The 13,194-nt window shown below is 54.7% G+C and overlaps 1 protein-coding gene across 2 annotated transcripts in view; it reads left to right on the top strand.

Annotated features, from left to right (window-relative positions):
- Nucleotides 1-12,265: 12,265 nt before the first annotated feature.
- The window catches only part of FOXP4 (forkhead box P4), a 46,338-nt gene continuing 45,409 nt past the window's right edge, over nucleotides 12,266-13,194 (top strand). Inside the window, exon 1 of one of the 2 annotated variants that reach the window (XM_051854741.3) lies at nucleotides 12,266-12,825. The gene's annotated coding sequence lies outside the window, so the exon portion shown is untranslated. The remainder of the gene's footprint in view (nucleotides 12,826-13,194) is intronic. The other variant, XM_051854740.3, reaches the window with a different exon arrangement.

Below are 13,194 nucleotides of genomic sequence, written 5' to 3'. Positions count from 1 at the left end.
TTCTTCTGATCCAGCTCTCTGCTATGGCCTGGGAAAGCAGTAGAAGATGGCCCAAGTCCTTGAGCCCCAGCACCCACGTGGGAGACCTGGGAGAAGCTCCTGGCTTCGAATCGGTACAGCTCCAGCCATTTTGGTCATCTGGGGAGTGAACCAGCGGATGGAAGCCCTCTCTCTCTTTCTCTACCTCAACTGTCACCCTGTCTTTCAAATAAATAAAATAAATCTTAAAAGAAAGAGAGTGTCTAATCCAGCCTGGGGCATTCAAAGAAGACTTCCAAGAGGTGCCATCTGAGCTAGGTCTTAGAGTAGGCAGTGAAAGCTAAAGAGGGAAGGTACTCCAAGCAGTGGGTGTGGTATGAGAGGAAGCTCAACCGGCAAGAGCCCACTCCACCTGCACAAGTCCCAGGGGGCAGAGCTGGGCGTGGCCAAGGATGGAATCAGAGGTTCAAGAAAGGACACCTTGGGGCCAGCGCTGGGGTGCAGTAGGTTAAACCCCTGCCTGCAGTGCCAGCATCTCATATGGGCACCGGTTCGAGTCCCAGCTGCTCCTCTTCTGATCCAGCTCTCTGCTATGGCCTGGGGAAGCAGTGGAAGATGGCTCAAATCCTTGGGCTCCTGTACCCACATGGGAGACCCAGAAGAAGCTCCTGGCCCCTGGTTTCAGATCGGCCCAGCTCTGGCCATTGTGGTCATCTAGGGAGTGAACCAGTGGATGGAAGACCTTTCTCTATGTCTCTCCCTCTCACTGTCTATAACTCTATCTCTCAAATAAATAAAATCTTAAAAAAAAAAAAAAAAGAGGACACTTTGTTCCTTGTGTCCAGGCCAAGGTGCTCGAATCAGGAATGGGTCCTGAGCAGGGCATGATAAGTTCAGCTTGGTGCTTTAGACAGAACTCTTTGACCACTGTGGAAGGTGCACTGGAGTGAGGCCGAGTAAGGGCATCAGGCTGAAGGTGCAGAGCCAGTTAGGAGGCGGAAGGTGATGAGGGTCCCAACAAACAGCAGTGAGGCTGAAGGGGAGAAAGTGGTTCTGGGAAATGCTTTGGAAGCCACATGACAGAACTCAGTGATGGGCTGGATATGAAGAGGAAGAAATAGGGAGAATCAAGGGGCAATTCCAGCTCCTAGGGTAGCCAAGGGCATCATAGTGCCACCAATAGGGAGAGATTCAGGCAGAGGGCAGCACGCATTGGATAAAGAGGATGACTTGGTTCCAGGATATGTTGCATGTGCCATTGCTGGAGGCCCACAGAGGCGGGCACAGGTTCAAGTTCCAAACCTTGAACTAGGAGGGTAGACTGGGAGCCCCCAGCTCACAGGTGGTAGTCAAAGCAGATGGGCTTGTCCAAGAGGGCAGCTAGCTTGAGAGCAAAGGATCCAGACTGAAGTTCGGAGAACACTAAGATACGACAGGGGACAGTGAAAGACAGGATGATCTCACCAAGGCACACGAAAGGGAGAAGTTCTGGAGACCGGAGGAGCCTGACCCCCTGCCTGCAGCTCTCAACATTTGCCTCTCCACTAGAAAGCCGCTGGCTGCCAGCACCTGCTCTTTGCCTGAGGCTTGTTTTCTGGCCTTGGAAACACCTTTGGCTCTAGCTCCAAACAAGCCGGGTGTACTTGAGAGCTCCTGAGCCTGGAAGCAGGTCTCAAACAGTGACAAGAGGGTGCTGGTAGAAAGTACTCCCTCGCTTGCTGGTGATATGCACAGCTTCACATAACTGCCAGAGTTCCCCATTGGGGTGGTGCTCCTCTTGCTCACATCTGTAAGGAAAAAAAATTATGCATGGACTAGAAAACTTTTTGCACCAAAATAAATGTGCCTTTTAATTCCATTTTTCCATAAACTTTTTGCAGTAGCTTTATATTTCTCAGATCACCTCCCAGAGAAAGTATCTGTACTTGAACCCTTGTCTTGGGATCTGCTTCTGGGAGACCCTAAACTATACAAAGATGTGTTATGAAACCTGAGAAGTCTGGGCCGGCGCCGCGGCTCACTAGGCTAATCCTCTGCCTAGCGGCGCTGGCACACCGGGTTCTAGTCCCGGTCGGGGTGCCGGATTCTGTCCCGGTTGCCCCTCTTCCAGGCCAGCTCTCTGCTGTGGCCAGGGAGTGCAGTGGAGGGTGGCCCAAGTGCTTGGGCCCTGCACCCCATGGGAGACCAGGATAAGCACCTGGCTCCTGCCATTGGATCAGCGCGGTGCGCTGGCCGCAGCGCGCCAGCCGCGGCGGCCATTGGAAGGTGAACCAACGGCAAAGGAAGACCTTTCTCTCTGTCTGTCCACTCTGCCTATCAAAAAAATAAAAAAGAAAAGAAAAAAAAAAAAAAAGAAACCTGAGAAGTAGACCATGTGCTGATGCTCCCTGTGACTTTGGTCTTTGTGGGGGGAGGGATCCAGCCATCTGGATCCATCCCAGGTACCCACCTTCCTGTTCAAAAAAGAGGCAGACCAACGGCTCCCCTGGTCCCACAGTTGTCAGCAGGAGACAGCCACATCCCTAAGCTGAGCTAACTTCACCATCAAGAAATCCTCTCTCCTCCTGCTGGTGTACAATGCAAAGCTTCGGACAGCGAGAGTCCTCAGCCCCCCAGCCCGCCGCCTCTGGCACTGCCCCTCAGTCTTCTCCAGCATTCGCAGAGGCATTCACTTCTTCCCATTCATCACATCTGCAGCCCGAAGGTGTCTGTTCCGCAAGTCTCTGTGACTTAGGGATGGCCCCAACTCTTGGCTTGTGGCCCAGGAGGAGGCAGGGAGGGCTGGGTGGCTTGGAAATCCTCTCCACTTCCAGCCAGGGCACTCTTGACCTGCCCTGGCCCTCACCTCCTACCTCTCAAGGCCGGAAACCCAGAGGGAATGACCTTGACCCAGACTTCTTAAAGGGGAAGGGAAGCCATATAGTAGTGCTCTGAAGCCATCTGGTGTGTAACAGGCCAGGATATGGACGTAGGCACTCCCTTTGCCTAACGGGGGAACCAAGAATGAGGATCAGGGATATACAGGTACTTCAAAATGTTGGTGAAAATGCAATTTAAAGGGAAGTTTATTTTGGTGAAAAAGTTTTTAAAATTTTTGAAATCCATACATAAAGAGGGCTCCTTAAAAAGTTCAAGGAAGGGGCTGGTGTTATGGCCCCGCTGGTTAATCCGTCACCTGTGATGAGGGCATCCCATACAAGTGCCAGTTTGAGTCCAGACTGCTCCGTTTCCAATCCAGATCCCTGCTAATGTGCCTGGGAAAGCAGCTGAAGAAGGCACAAGGGCTTGGGCACCATCCACTCATGAGGGAGATCCAGACGGAGTTCCAGGCTCCTGGCTTTGGCCTGGTCCAGCTCTGGCTGTGGCAGCCATCTGGGGAATGAACCAGCAGATGGAAAATCTTGCTGTCTCTCCCTCTCTAATTCTTTCAAATAAATAAATAAATGATGCAAACTGTGACGAAACAAAAGAACAACAAAAACTGTGCGTGGATTTCAAAATGTGTTCGCACCAGAACAAACTTATCTTAATTCTGTTTCCACAAACTTTTTGAGCTCCTGGCATCCATATAAAAAGTACCTGGGCCGGCGCCACAGCTCACTAGGCTAATCCTCTGCCTTGCGGCGCCAGCACACCGGGTTCTAGTCCCGGTTGGGGCGCCGGATTCTGTCCCGGTTGCCCCTCTTCCAGGCCAGCTCTCTGCTGTGGCCAGGGAGTGCAGTGGAGGATGGCCCAAGTGCTTAGGCCCTGCACCCCATGGGAGACCAGGAGAAGCACCTGGCTCCTGCCATCGGATCAGCGCAGTGTGCCGGCCACAGCGCACCGGCCATGACGGCCATTGGAGGGTGAACCAACGGCAAAGGAAGACCTTTCTCTCTCTCTCTCTCTCTCTCTCTCTCTCTCTCTCACTGTCCACTCTGCCTGTCCAAAAAAAAAAAAAAAAAAAAAGTACCTGATGCACAACAGACACTCAACTGGCGGCGGCTATTCCCAGCATGCAGCTATACCTAGGCTCTGATGTTTGATTTTCCTCCTCTCACCGCACCCGCCAGAGCCAGCAACTGAGATCCCATGCCCCAGGTCTCCCAGGTCCCACTGGGCAGGAAGGCTTCCTGGCTAAGCAGAGAGTTCTGAAAATACCTTGAGCAGACAAGCGCGAATTGGAGGTGGGAGCATAGCCCACCTGGGAGGAAGAAATGGCTCCAAGAGAGTGGCGGTGCCACCTTGTGCCATTTCTACCCAAGCCCCCCTGCACCCCCTGCCCTAAACTGGCCATTAATGCAGACACAGCTATTGCCTATGCTCAACACCCCCAGCTGATACCTGCAGGGTGCCACCTTGCCCTAAGGTGTCAGGCTCTTTTTGTTTTCTTAAAGATTTATTTTATTTATTTGAAAGGCAGAGTGAGTAGGGGAAAACCAAGAGTGAGAAAGAGATCTTCCACCTGCTGGTTCATGCCTCAAACAGCTGCAACAGCTGGAGCTGGGCCATGCTGAAGCCAGGAGCCCAGGGCTCCATCCAGGACTCCTATGTGGGTTGCAGAGACCCAAGTACTTGGACCATCTTCCCTTGCTTTCCCAGGCACAATTGCAAGGTGCTGGATTGGAAGCAGAGTGCCTGGGACTTGAACCAGCGCTCCAGTATGGGATGCCGGCCTCCCATGCAGCAGCTTGACTTGCTGCTCCACCACCCCGATCCCTACCTTTGTTTTTTTAAACTTTGTTCTAGAGTATCAAATCAAGTCAACATGCATTACTGCTCACCTACTATGCAAAAGACACCAAGCTGGCTGTAATTTTGGGAAGTCCCAAAATGACTAAAATTGAGGACCCTGGTCTCAAGAGTACTATCTAGTTGGAGAAATGAGACATAAATGGGCAAGTGTTGACAGGCAACACAATGTGTTAAAAGTTACTATGTGCTTAGGACACTAAAGTTGGCCAAGAACACATTGTAACATCAATGACTCCCCCGCTAAAGAGGAAGGGGAAGAGGTAGGAGGGGCCTAAGGTGACCAAGAAGGCATACCAGGAGCCACGCAGTTTCTCCCGTGCTTCTGTGGAGCCATAATATTCCTCACCACCTCTCTCCTCATCCTGCAGGGGGAGAAACTGGGATTAAGCCCCTCGCTTCGGGATTTCCGAAGCAGCAGCAACAGAATTGGGATTTAAACCTGAGTCCTCACAGAGGAGGTAGATGTGGGATGGCTGATGAAGGGTGAGAAGGAAAGAGCTTTTCTCCCTGCGCCTCTTTTTTTTTTTTAATCTTTTTTTTTTTCAGATTTATTTATTTGAAAGACAGAGTTAAGAGAGAGAGGTAGAGACCGAAAGAAAGGTCTTCCACCTGCTGGTTCACTCCCCAGATGACCACAACATGTGCCAATCAGAAGCTAGGAGCCAGGAGCTTCTTCTGGGTCTCCCACACGGGTTCTGGGGCTCAAGAACTTGGGCCATCTTCTACTGCTGTCCCAGGCCATAGCAGAGAGCTGGATTGGAAGAGGAGCAGCCGGGACTAGAACTGGCGCCCATATGGGATGCCAGTGCTTCAGGCCAGGGCGTTAAACTGCTGTGCCACAGTGCTGGTGCCATCCTCCTTCACTGTGCCTCTTGTTGGCCTCTGCTCCCCCCCCCAAACACCCTGTGCCCACCCACCCACCCATGCCACGGATGACCAGAGTGACACAAGGGCCCAGGGAGCTGCTGGGTCTGCTCTCTTCCTGCACAGAAACCCATAAAGGAATTTCATGGGATCCAAAGGTGCTGTGTTCTAACCATGGAAAGCTGCTTACTGCCGCCAAGTTATGGTTCGTTTCCTGATCTTTAATGACTGATTTTAATCTGCCCCAAGGCCCATGCCCACCAGCCCTTGGCCAAGGCCTGCGTCTGACTGAATCCCCAGGGGTGACCACAGGGGGCAGATGAGGGGCTTCAAACATTTCCCAGGGCCCAAGCACCTGGCCAGCCTGGCACCCAAAAGGGCAGCCCAGCCCTGTGCAGGCAGCCCCTGGGACAGCGCCCCACACTACCATGGTCCTCTACTAGGGGCAATATGGTAAGCTGATCCGCCTCCCCCAGGGGCAGGAGCCCCTCCTTAAAAAAGGGTGGGGGGCCTGAAGGGCGCCTGGAAGGTTCCTGCACAGTTCATTAAGATATCAACCCCTAATGAAATATTTCTTTGTTTAAGTTGTCATTTATCTTGGGGAACAGGGGCCTTTGTGGAGAAGGAAAAGCGCACCCTCCTCCCTCCCTCCCTCTCCCATCTCCTGGCAGCCAGACAGTGGGTCTTTCTGGGTCAGATAGACTGGGAAGCTGGTGGGGAGACAGGGCTGGGGTGAAGAGAAGATTTGAGAGAGGGGTAGGGGAGAAGGGAGGGAAACTTGCCTGGGGGCGAGGGGGAGAGGGAGGGGAGAATTTGAGCAGGAGGTAAGCCCACTGCAGGGAAACCACCAGGGCTAGTCATCAGATGCCGCCTCCCTGTGTGGATCAAGGAAGCAGAGCAGCCTGGACCTGGGGGGCTAAGCTCGCCAGGAGCTCTGAGATAAATGGCCCAGAGATACACGTTCCAAACCTGTTGAGTAAAACCAACCACCACCACCCTGGAGCACACGACACCTTCCACTTCCCATGTTAAGACAGGGCAGCCATGCTGAGTATAGCTCTGGGACACCAGTCATGGCAGGCACAGCTCACATGTACAAAAGGCCTCACGTTTATCAGCAAGGAAATGTACTTTTTTTTTTCTTTTTAAGCAAAAAGGTGTACATAAAAAAGCATAAAAGCCTAAGTGTGCACACTGCTCAATTATCTTTCACAGTGAACACGCCCATGTAACCCAATCCCCAATTAAAAATGAAACATTGCCAAAGCCCCCCATCACTGTCCACCTACAGCAGTCACTCCCCGGGTTCCAACACCATCAATTAATTTGACAGACTTTAAAATTTCAGGTCAGCAATATCATACTGTCTGCTTTTTTTTTTTTTTTCTTTTATGTCTGGCCTTTTTGGCCAACAGTATGTTTGTGAGCTTCCTCCTTGTTGTTACATGTGGCAATAGTTCCTTGATTCTCACTGCCAAGTACTGGCCCACGTTTGAGAATATGACTTGTTTACCTGTTCCTCTGTTGATAGCTGTTGTGAACAGTTGGCATATGTGAGTAGACAGCAGACACAGCACTCAGGCGTACGCCTTTGGTGCACGTATAGGAGTGTATGTGTAAGGATACTTCAAAAAGTTGCTGGAAAATGGAATTAAAAGGTGAGTTTATTTTGGTACAAAAAAATTAAAATCTGTGCATATAAGATGGTATTCAAACAGTTCACAGAAAATGCACATTGTGGAAAAATTGTCTAGATTTCCAAATTTTTTGCACCAGAATAAACTCATCTTTCTTTGGAAAAAAAAGATTTTATTTATTTATTTGAGAGGTAGAGTAACAGACAGTAAGAGGGAGAGACAGACAGAAAAGTCTTCCATCTACTGGTTCACTCCCCAAATGGCTGCAACAGCTAGAGCTGGGCTAATTTGAAGCCAAGAGCTTCTTCTGGGTCTTCCACATGGATGCAGGGGTCCAGGCACTTGGGACATCCTCTGCTGCTTTCCCAGGCCATAAACAGAGAGCTGGATTGGAAGAGGAGCAGCTGACACACAAACTGGCACCCATATGGGATGCTGGTGCCATAGGTAGAGGTTTTTCCTGCTACACCTCAGCACCAGCCCCCAACTTATCTTTGAAAAATTTTACTTTTCATTTTATTTGAAAGAGAGACAAGCAGGGAGAGCGATCTCCCATCCAATGGTTCACTCCCCCCAAATACCAAAATGGCTAGGGCTGGGCCAGGCAGAAGCCAGGGGCCCAAAATTCCATGCTACTGCCTCCCAGGGTGTGTATTAGTGCAAAGCTAGAATTGGAAGCGGAGTCGGGATTCTGAACACAGGCACTCAGTGATCCAAGCAGAGTCTTCATTGCTGTGCCCCTAAACTTACTTTTGAATTCTATTTCTCACCAGTTTTTTGAAGCACTCTTTATTTAGGAAAATTGCAATATTATGCTGATGAAGTGTTTTCCTGAATAACTAAAAGTTTTTTGAGAAAAAGAGTAAGATTCAGAGCAGGCATTTGACCTAGCAGTTAAGATTCTGGTATCTCAGGGCCGCGGCTGTGGCACAGTAGGTTAATTCCTCCACCTGTGGTGCCAGCATCCTATATGGGCGCCGGTTCTAGTCCTGGCTGTTCCACTTCCGATCCAGCTTTCTGCCATGGCCTGGGAAAGGAAAGCATCAGAAGATGGCCCAAGCCCTTGGGCCCCTGCACCCGTGGGAGACCTCGAAGAAACTCCTGGCTCCTGACTTCGGATTGGCCCAGCTCCGGCTATTGCAGCCATTTGGGGAGTGAACCAGTGGATGGAAGACCTTTCTTCCCTCTCACTCTCTGTAACTCTACCTCTCAAATAGTTAACAAATAAAATCTTTTTTTAAAAAAAGATTCTGGCATCTCATATCAGAGTTTCTGCTTTTTGCTTTTTGATGAAGATTTCTTTATTTGAAAGGCAGACGAGCAGAGAGATCTTTCACCCACTGCTTCACTCCTCAAATGGCCATAAGGTCCAGGTGGTCAAATAGCCAAGGCCAAAGCCAGGAAGGAGCCTGGAAGTCCATCCCGGGTTCCCACATGGCTGGCAGGGGTCCGAGCACTTAGGCCACCCTCTGATGCCTTCCCAGGCACATAGCAGGGAACTGGATTGGAAGCGAAACAGCTGGGACTTGAACTATTGTTCTGACACCAGTCACTGGCAGCGACTCAAGTGGCAACTTAACCCCCTGCACCTATAGAGTGCCTGGGATTGAGTTAACAGCTCCAACCTTTTGCTAATTGTACCCTGTTTCAGGCATTTGGGGAGTGAGCCAACAAATGGGCACTCACTCTGTCTCTTCCCCGCCCCCCCCCCCCAAAAAAAACACAGCTTCAAGCAGTCAAATGAATGGAAGCATGCAATACCTGAGCCTAGATGTCCTGGGACTGTGGGAATAAGGAGATTAACGTTCCTCTGTACATAGTCTCCCCACCCCCTGAGCATCAGACCCTTGACCATTAGCCCACTTCATCCCACAGCAGGAAGACCTGGGGGCCAGTTCTTGCTGTGCCACCTCCTAGCTACGTCCTTGACCTCTCTGAGCCACCCTACTGCAGGCAATGAAGCAGGCAGCTATGAAGGAGCATCTCAGGATTTGCAGCTTTTGCCTCATTTTTCAGGGTGGGGGGAACGGGGCTCACAAAAGGGAACATGAGCATTTCTGGAGGGCACTTGAGCAGCACGTCGGCAGGCTGGGCATTCCGCCCGTGCTCTCATGCCGTCCTGCGGACCGCCTGTGGAGGCATGCTCCCAACACGCGAGGAACCTGCGGCTCAGACATCGCGCAACTTGTCCCAGTTAGACACCGGCCAGTGCCAGCTGCCCGACTCTGGGTCCTGTGCTCTGGAGCGTGGCCTTCCTATTAGGGCCAGGCCGTGGGCCTTGCTTCCTGACCACACCTGCCCAGAATCCCATGCTGGGACCCTGCGGCTGTTCCAGATCGCTCCTCTTTGGAAACCAAGGGTGCTTCTTTCCAACCTTCTCAGAAAGAAGGGTTTTGGGCTTTTTTTTTTTTTTTAATTTGGAAGCATTTTTTCTGGATCTTTCCTTGGCCCCACTTTCTTTCCTCACTGAAGTGCTCTTGAGGTGAGGATTGGGCCTCTTTGGGCCCCTCACTATGACTCCCAGGGTGCTGGGAACGGAGACAGACTGGAGACCCACGTAAACTGAAATGGAAAGTGGCAGCATGTCTCAGGGAGTCCCCTGGAGCAGGTGAGCCCACCTGTGAGGTGTGGAGGGTGGCTGCAGGAAGGCAATGGGGCAGAGACATAGGTAGTAGGAAAATTCACCTGCAAAGAGCTGGAGAGGGCCTGGTGTTGTGGCGCAGCAGGTTCAACCACAGCCTGCATGCCTGTGCAAGTCCCCGCTGCTCCACTCCTGATCCAGCTCCCTGTGAATACCCTCAGAGAGCAGCAGAGATGGTCTAAGTGCTGGGGCCCCTGCACGCACCTGTGAGACCTGGATGGCACTCCAGACTCCTGGTTTCTGCAGCCATCTGGGGAGTGAACTAGCAGATGGAAGACCTCTCCCCCTCTGTCTCTAACTTTGCCTTTCAAATTAATAAATAAATCTCATCCCACCTCCTCTGTGCAAAAATCTCCTTTTGTATCCCAAGTCCCTAATTCTTATCCCACCTTCAGCTTTCGCTGCAGGAAGGCTAGGAAGAGAGCAAAGATGCGTGGTCATCAGCTAACTGCCCCTCCAGGCTTGGTCCAGGGCTGTCCACACACCATGCCTTCCATCAAGCTCACTCTCCACAGAACATAAATCAGATTATTCCACCAAGAGCTTCCTTTCTCCAAAAACATCCTCCTCCTACCCGTAACCTACAGCAGCAGTGCTGTATCCAGGACCCCACGAGCTAGTGCCCTGTGCTCAACCCAGGTGGCTCTCACTGTGTTGTTTAATCAGCTATGGACACCTGGACAAGTAGTGTGATCTTTTTGTGCCTCAGTTTCCTTCTCTGCAAAATGAAGATTGCAGAACGATCTACCTCATAGGGTTCCTGTGCCAATTAAATGAGCCAATCAATAGGCCTGGCATGTGGTGCCAGCTGCTCCTTTATTATTGCCACTGCTATTGCTACACAGGAAAGGACACCACGATATCCAAATAAATGGCATTTGGAGATGTCCCCCAACAATTTCACACCCAGAGATCCCAAAGGCTCCAGCTGGACCTGTCACACCTGCCCAACAGGGCAAATATGTAAGATCTGGACCTGGGCAGATAACACATTACAACTACTTCTGGCTGTTGCACCTTCCGAAAAGGGACAGGAAAAAAAAAAAAAAAAGACAGTTCTCTCTCCACAGAAGCATTGTCTGCCTGCCCGCCCCTTGCCCACTTGCCTAGGGTAACTGGGGCCAGGAGAGGCTTCGGGAGCCACTGCCTGGGCTCTCACTCCCATGCCAAGTGCCTGGGTTCAATCCTCAGCTCCTGCTCTTGATTCTAGCTTTCTGTTAACTGGGACCCTCGAAACCAGCGGGAGGCAGGCAGCGGCCATGACTTCAGTAATTAGGTTCCTGCCACCCATTTGGGAGACCTGGATTAAATTCCTGGCTCCTGCTTTGGCCCCCTGGCTATTGACGGAAGGGTGAACCCGAAGATGAGAGTTCTCTCTGCCTCCTAATAAAAAAAATTTTTTTTTAAAAAAGAGCCATTGCGTTCCTGTCCTCACTGCACAGCGGGGCCCTCCCTTGGTTACGGGGACCAGGCGTCTCTGGGCTGGGGAGCCCCCTTCACCTCGCCCGCCCAGCTCAGCTCTCACGGATGGACGGACAGTGTCTCGGGCGCGGAGGGCTGCGGGGAGGATCTATGCAGATTTCTACGGCCTCTGGGGCGTCTGCTACCAACAGAGCCCGCCCCTTTGGATCCCGGGCCTTTCCTCTCCCGGACTTCCCCCTCCCGACCCAAACACACCCCGCCGCCGCCGCCGCCGCCGCCGCCGCCGCCGCCGCCGCCGCCGTCTTTCCAGTCCCGGCGCAAAAGCCGCATTCTGAGACTGAATTTTGTTTACTGGCGAATGTGTCCGGGTAGTCGCCTCAACTTCGCACTTCGCTGTGCCCTTGGTCCCCTCCTGCTCTGGTTCGCAGAGCGCTTTCCGGGAAATTCCCCCTCGGTGGAGGGCGGCTGCACGGGCTAGGGGGGGTTTACAAAAGCCCCCCGGGGCCTCCCCGCCCCCACCCAGGTTCAGAAAGCCCACCCACAGCCCCCGCGCAGTGGGGAGCAGCGGGGAGGCAGGGCAGGGCCTCCGCCCGACGCCAGCTCCGGGCTTGGGGCCCCCGGCCACTCCCCGCGCCGGGCACAGCCCGCCGAGAACCAGTGAACCGTGTGCGAGCGGGACGTGGCCGTACCTCCAGACTCCCGGCGAAAGGGCCGGGGTTTGCAAAGGGTCCCCGCGGCACTAGTCCCGGGCCAGGCCGAACCCTCGGGATCTCAACGCCTTGCCCCCTCTTTCCGACCCGCGGCCCCGCGTCTTCAGCCCACGTCCCCAGTTTTCCCTCCCCTCAAGTTTGGTCCACGTGGTCTTCGCTCGCGCGCGGCCGGCGGTCTCGCGGGGGGAAAGCGGCTGCACCTGCTTTAGGCGAATTATGGTAGCGCTAGAAGTTGGCCTCCCCTCCCCGCGCCGCTCGCCGCTCCCTCCTCCCTAGCTCTCGGCGCGCTCCCTCCTTCCCCTCCACCCTCCTCCCGCGTCCCCGCCCGCCCCGCCCGCGCGCCGCCCGCTCGCAGCCACTCGCAGCCCGGGCTCAGTCGCAGCCCCTCGGAGTCTGGAGCCGGCCACCCCTGCGGACCGGACGGTGCGGCCGGCGGCCGGGACGGAGCCCCCGGCCCGCGAGGAGGGCGCGGCGCGGGCGGCGGCGGCGGCGCGGCGGGGAGGAGCCCGGGCCGGAACCAGGGCTGGGCCGGGGGCGGGGACGCCAGGGTCCCGGAGCTCGGGAGCCGGAGCGAGCGGACGAGCGTCGCGGGAGCACCGGGAAGGAGGAGCAGAGCCCGGGCGAGCCGAGCTGCCCACAGAGTGCGATGCCCCGGCGGGGCTGAGGCGCGCGGCGGCCAGCGCGGCGGCGGGGAGGACGCCCGAGAGCTGCGCGGCGCGGGCCGGCGCGGAGGGGCAGCCCCGGCGGGCGGCGGCGGGCCCGGCTGCGCCCCGAGCGAGCCCCATGCCCCGCGCGGGCTGACGGGCCGGAGCCCGCACGGAGCGGCCGGGCGGGACAGGTAGGTGGCGGGCCGGGCCGGCACCGGGTGGGGGCTGGGCCGGCGCCCAGACCAACTCCCTCGCTCGCGCACTCTCGCCTGCTCCTGGCTCACTTTGTGTTTGCAAACTGCCCGCCGGAGCCGCGCCGGGCGCCGGGACGAGCCGGGCCCCGGCCGGCGCACTTTGTTCCAGCCAGGGCCGGCCCCAGCGCACTGACCCCACGCAGCCGCGACACTCCGCCCCTGGCCGGGCCCCCGCGAGCCGGAGCTACGGAGGGAACAGGTGGGGGCCCCGGCGCGGCGATGGGGGCGGGGGGCGGCGGGCGGCCGGAGGCTGGAGGCCGGCGCGGGTGGGGGTGTCTGGAGTGGCTACTGAGACCCGCCCTTCCC

This window comes from Oryctolagus cuniculus, chromosome 5 (genome assembly GCF_051225735.1).
Source record: "Oryctolagus cuniculus isolate XC-2025 breed Fujian yellow rabbit chromosome 5, ASM5122573v1, whole genome shotgun sequence".
In the NCBI taxonomy this organism is placed as follows: domain Eukaryota; kingdom Metazoa; phylum Chordata; class Mammalia; order Lagomorpha; family Leporidae; genus Oryctolagus; species Oryctolagus cuniculus.
Note: the sequence above shows the minus strand (reverse complement) of the source record. Positions and strands in the feature narration are given on the sequence as shown.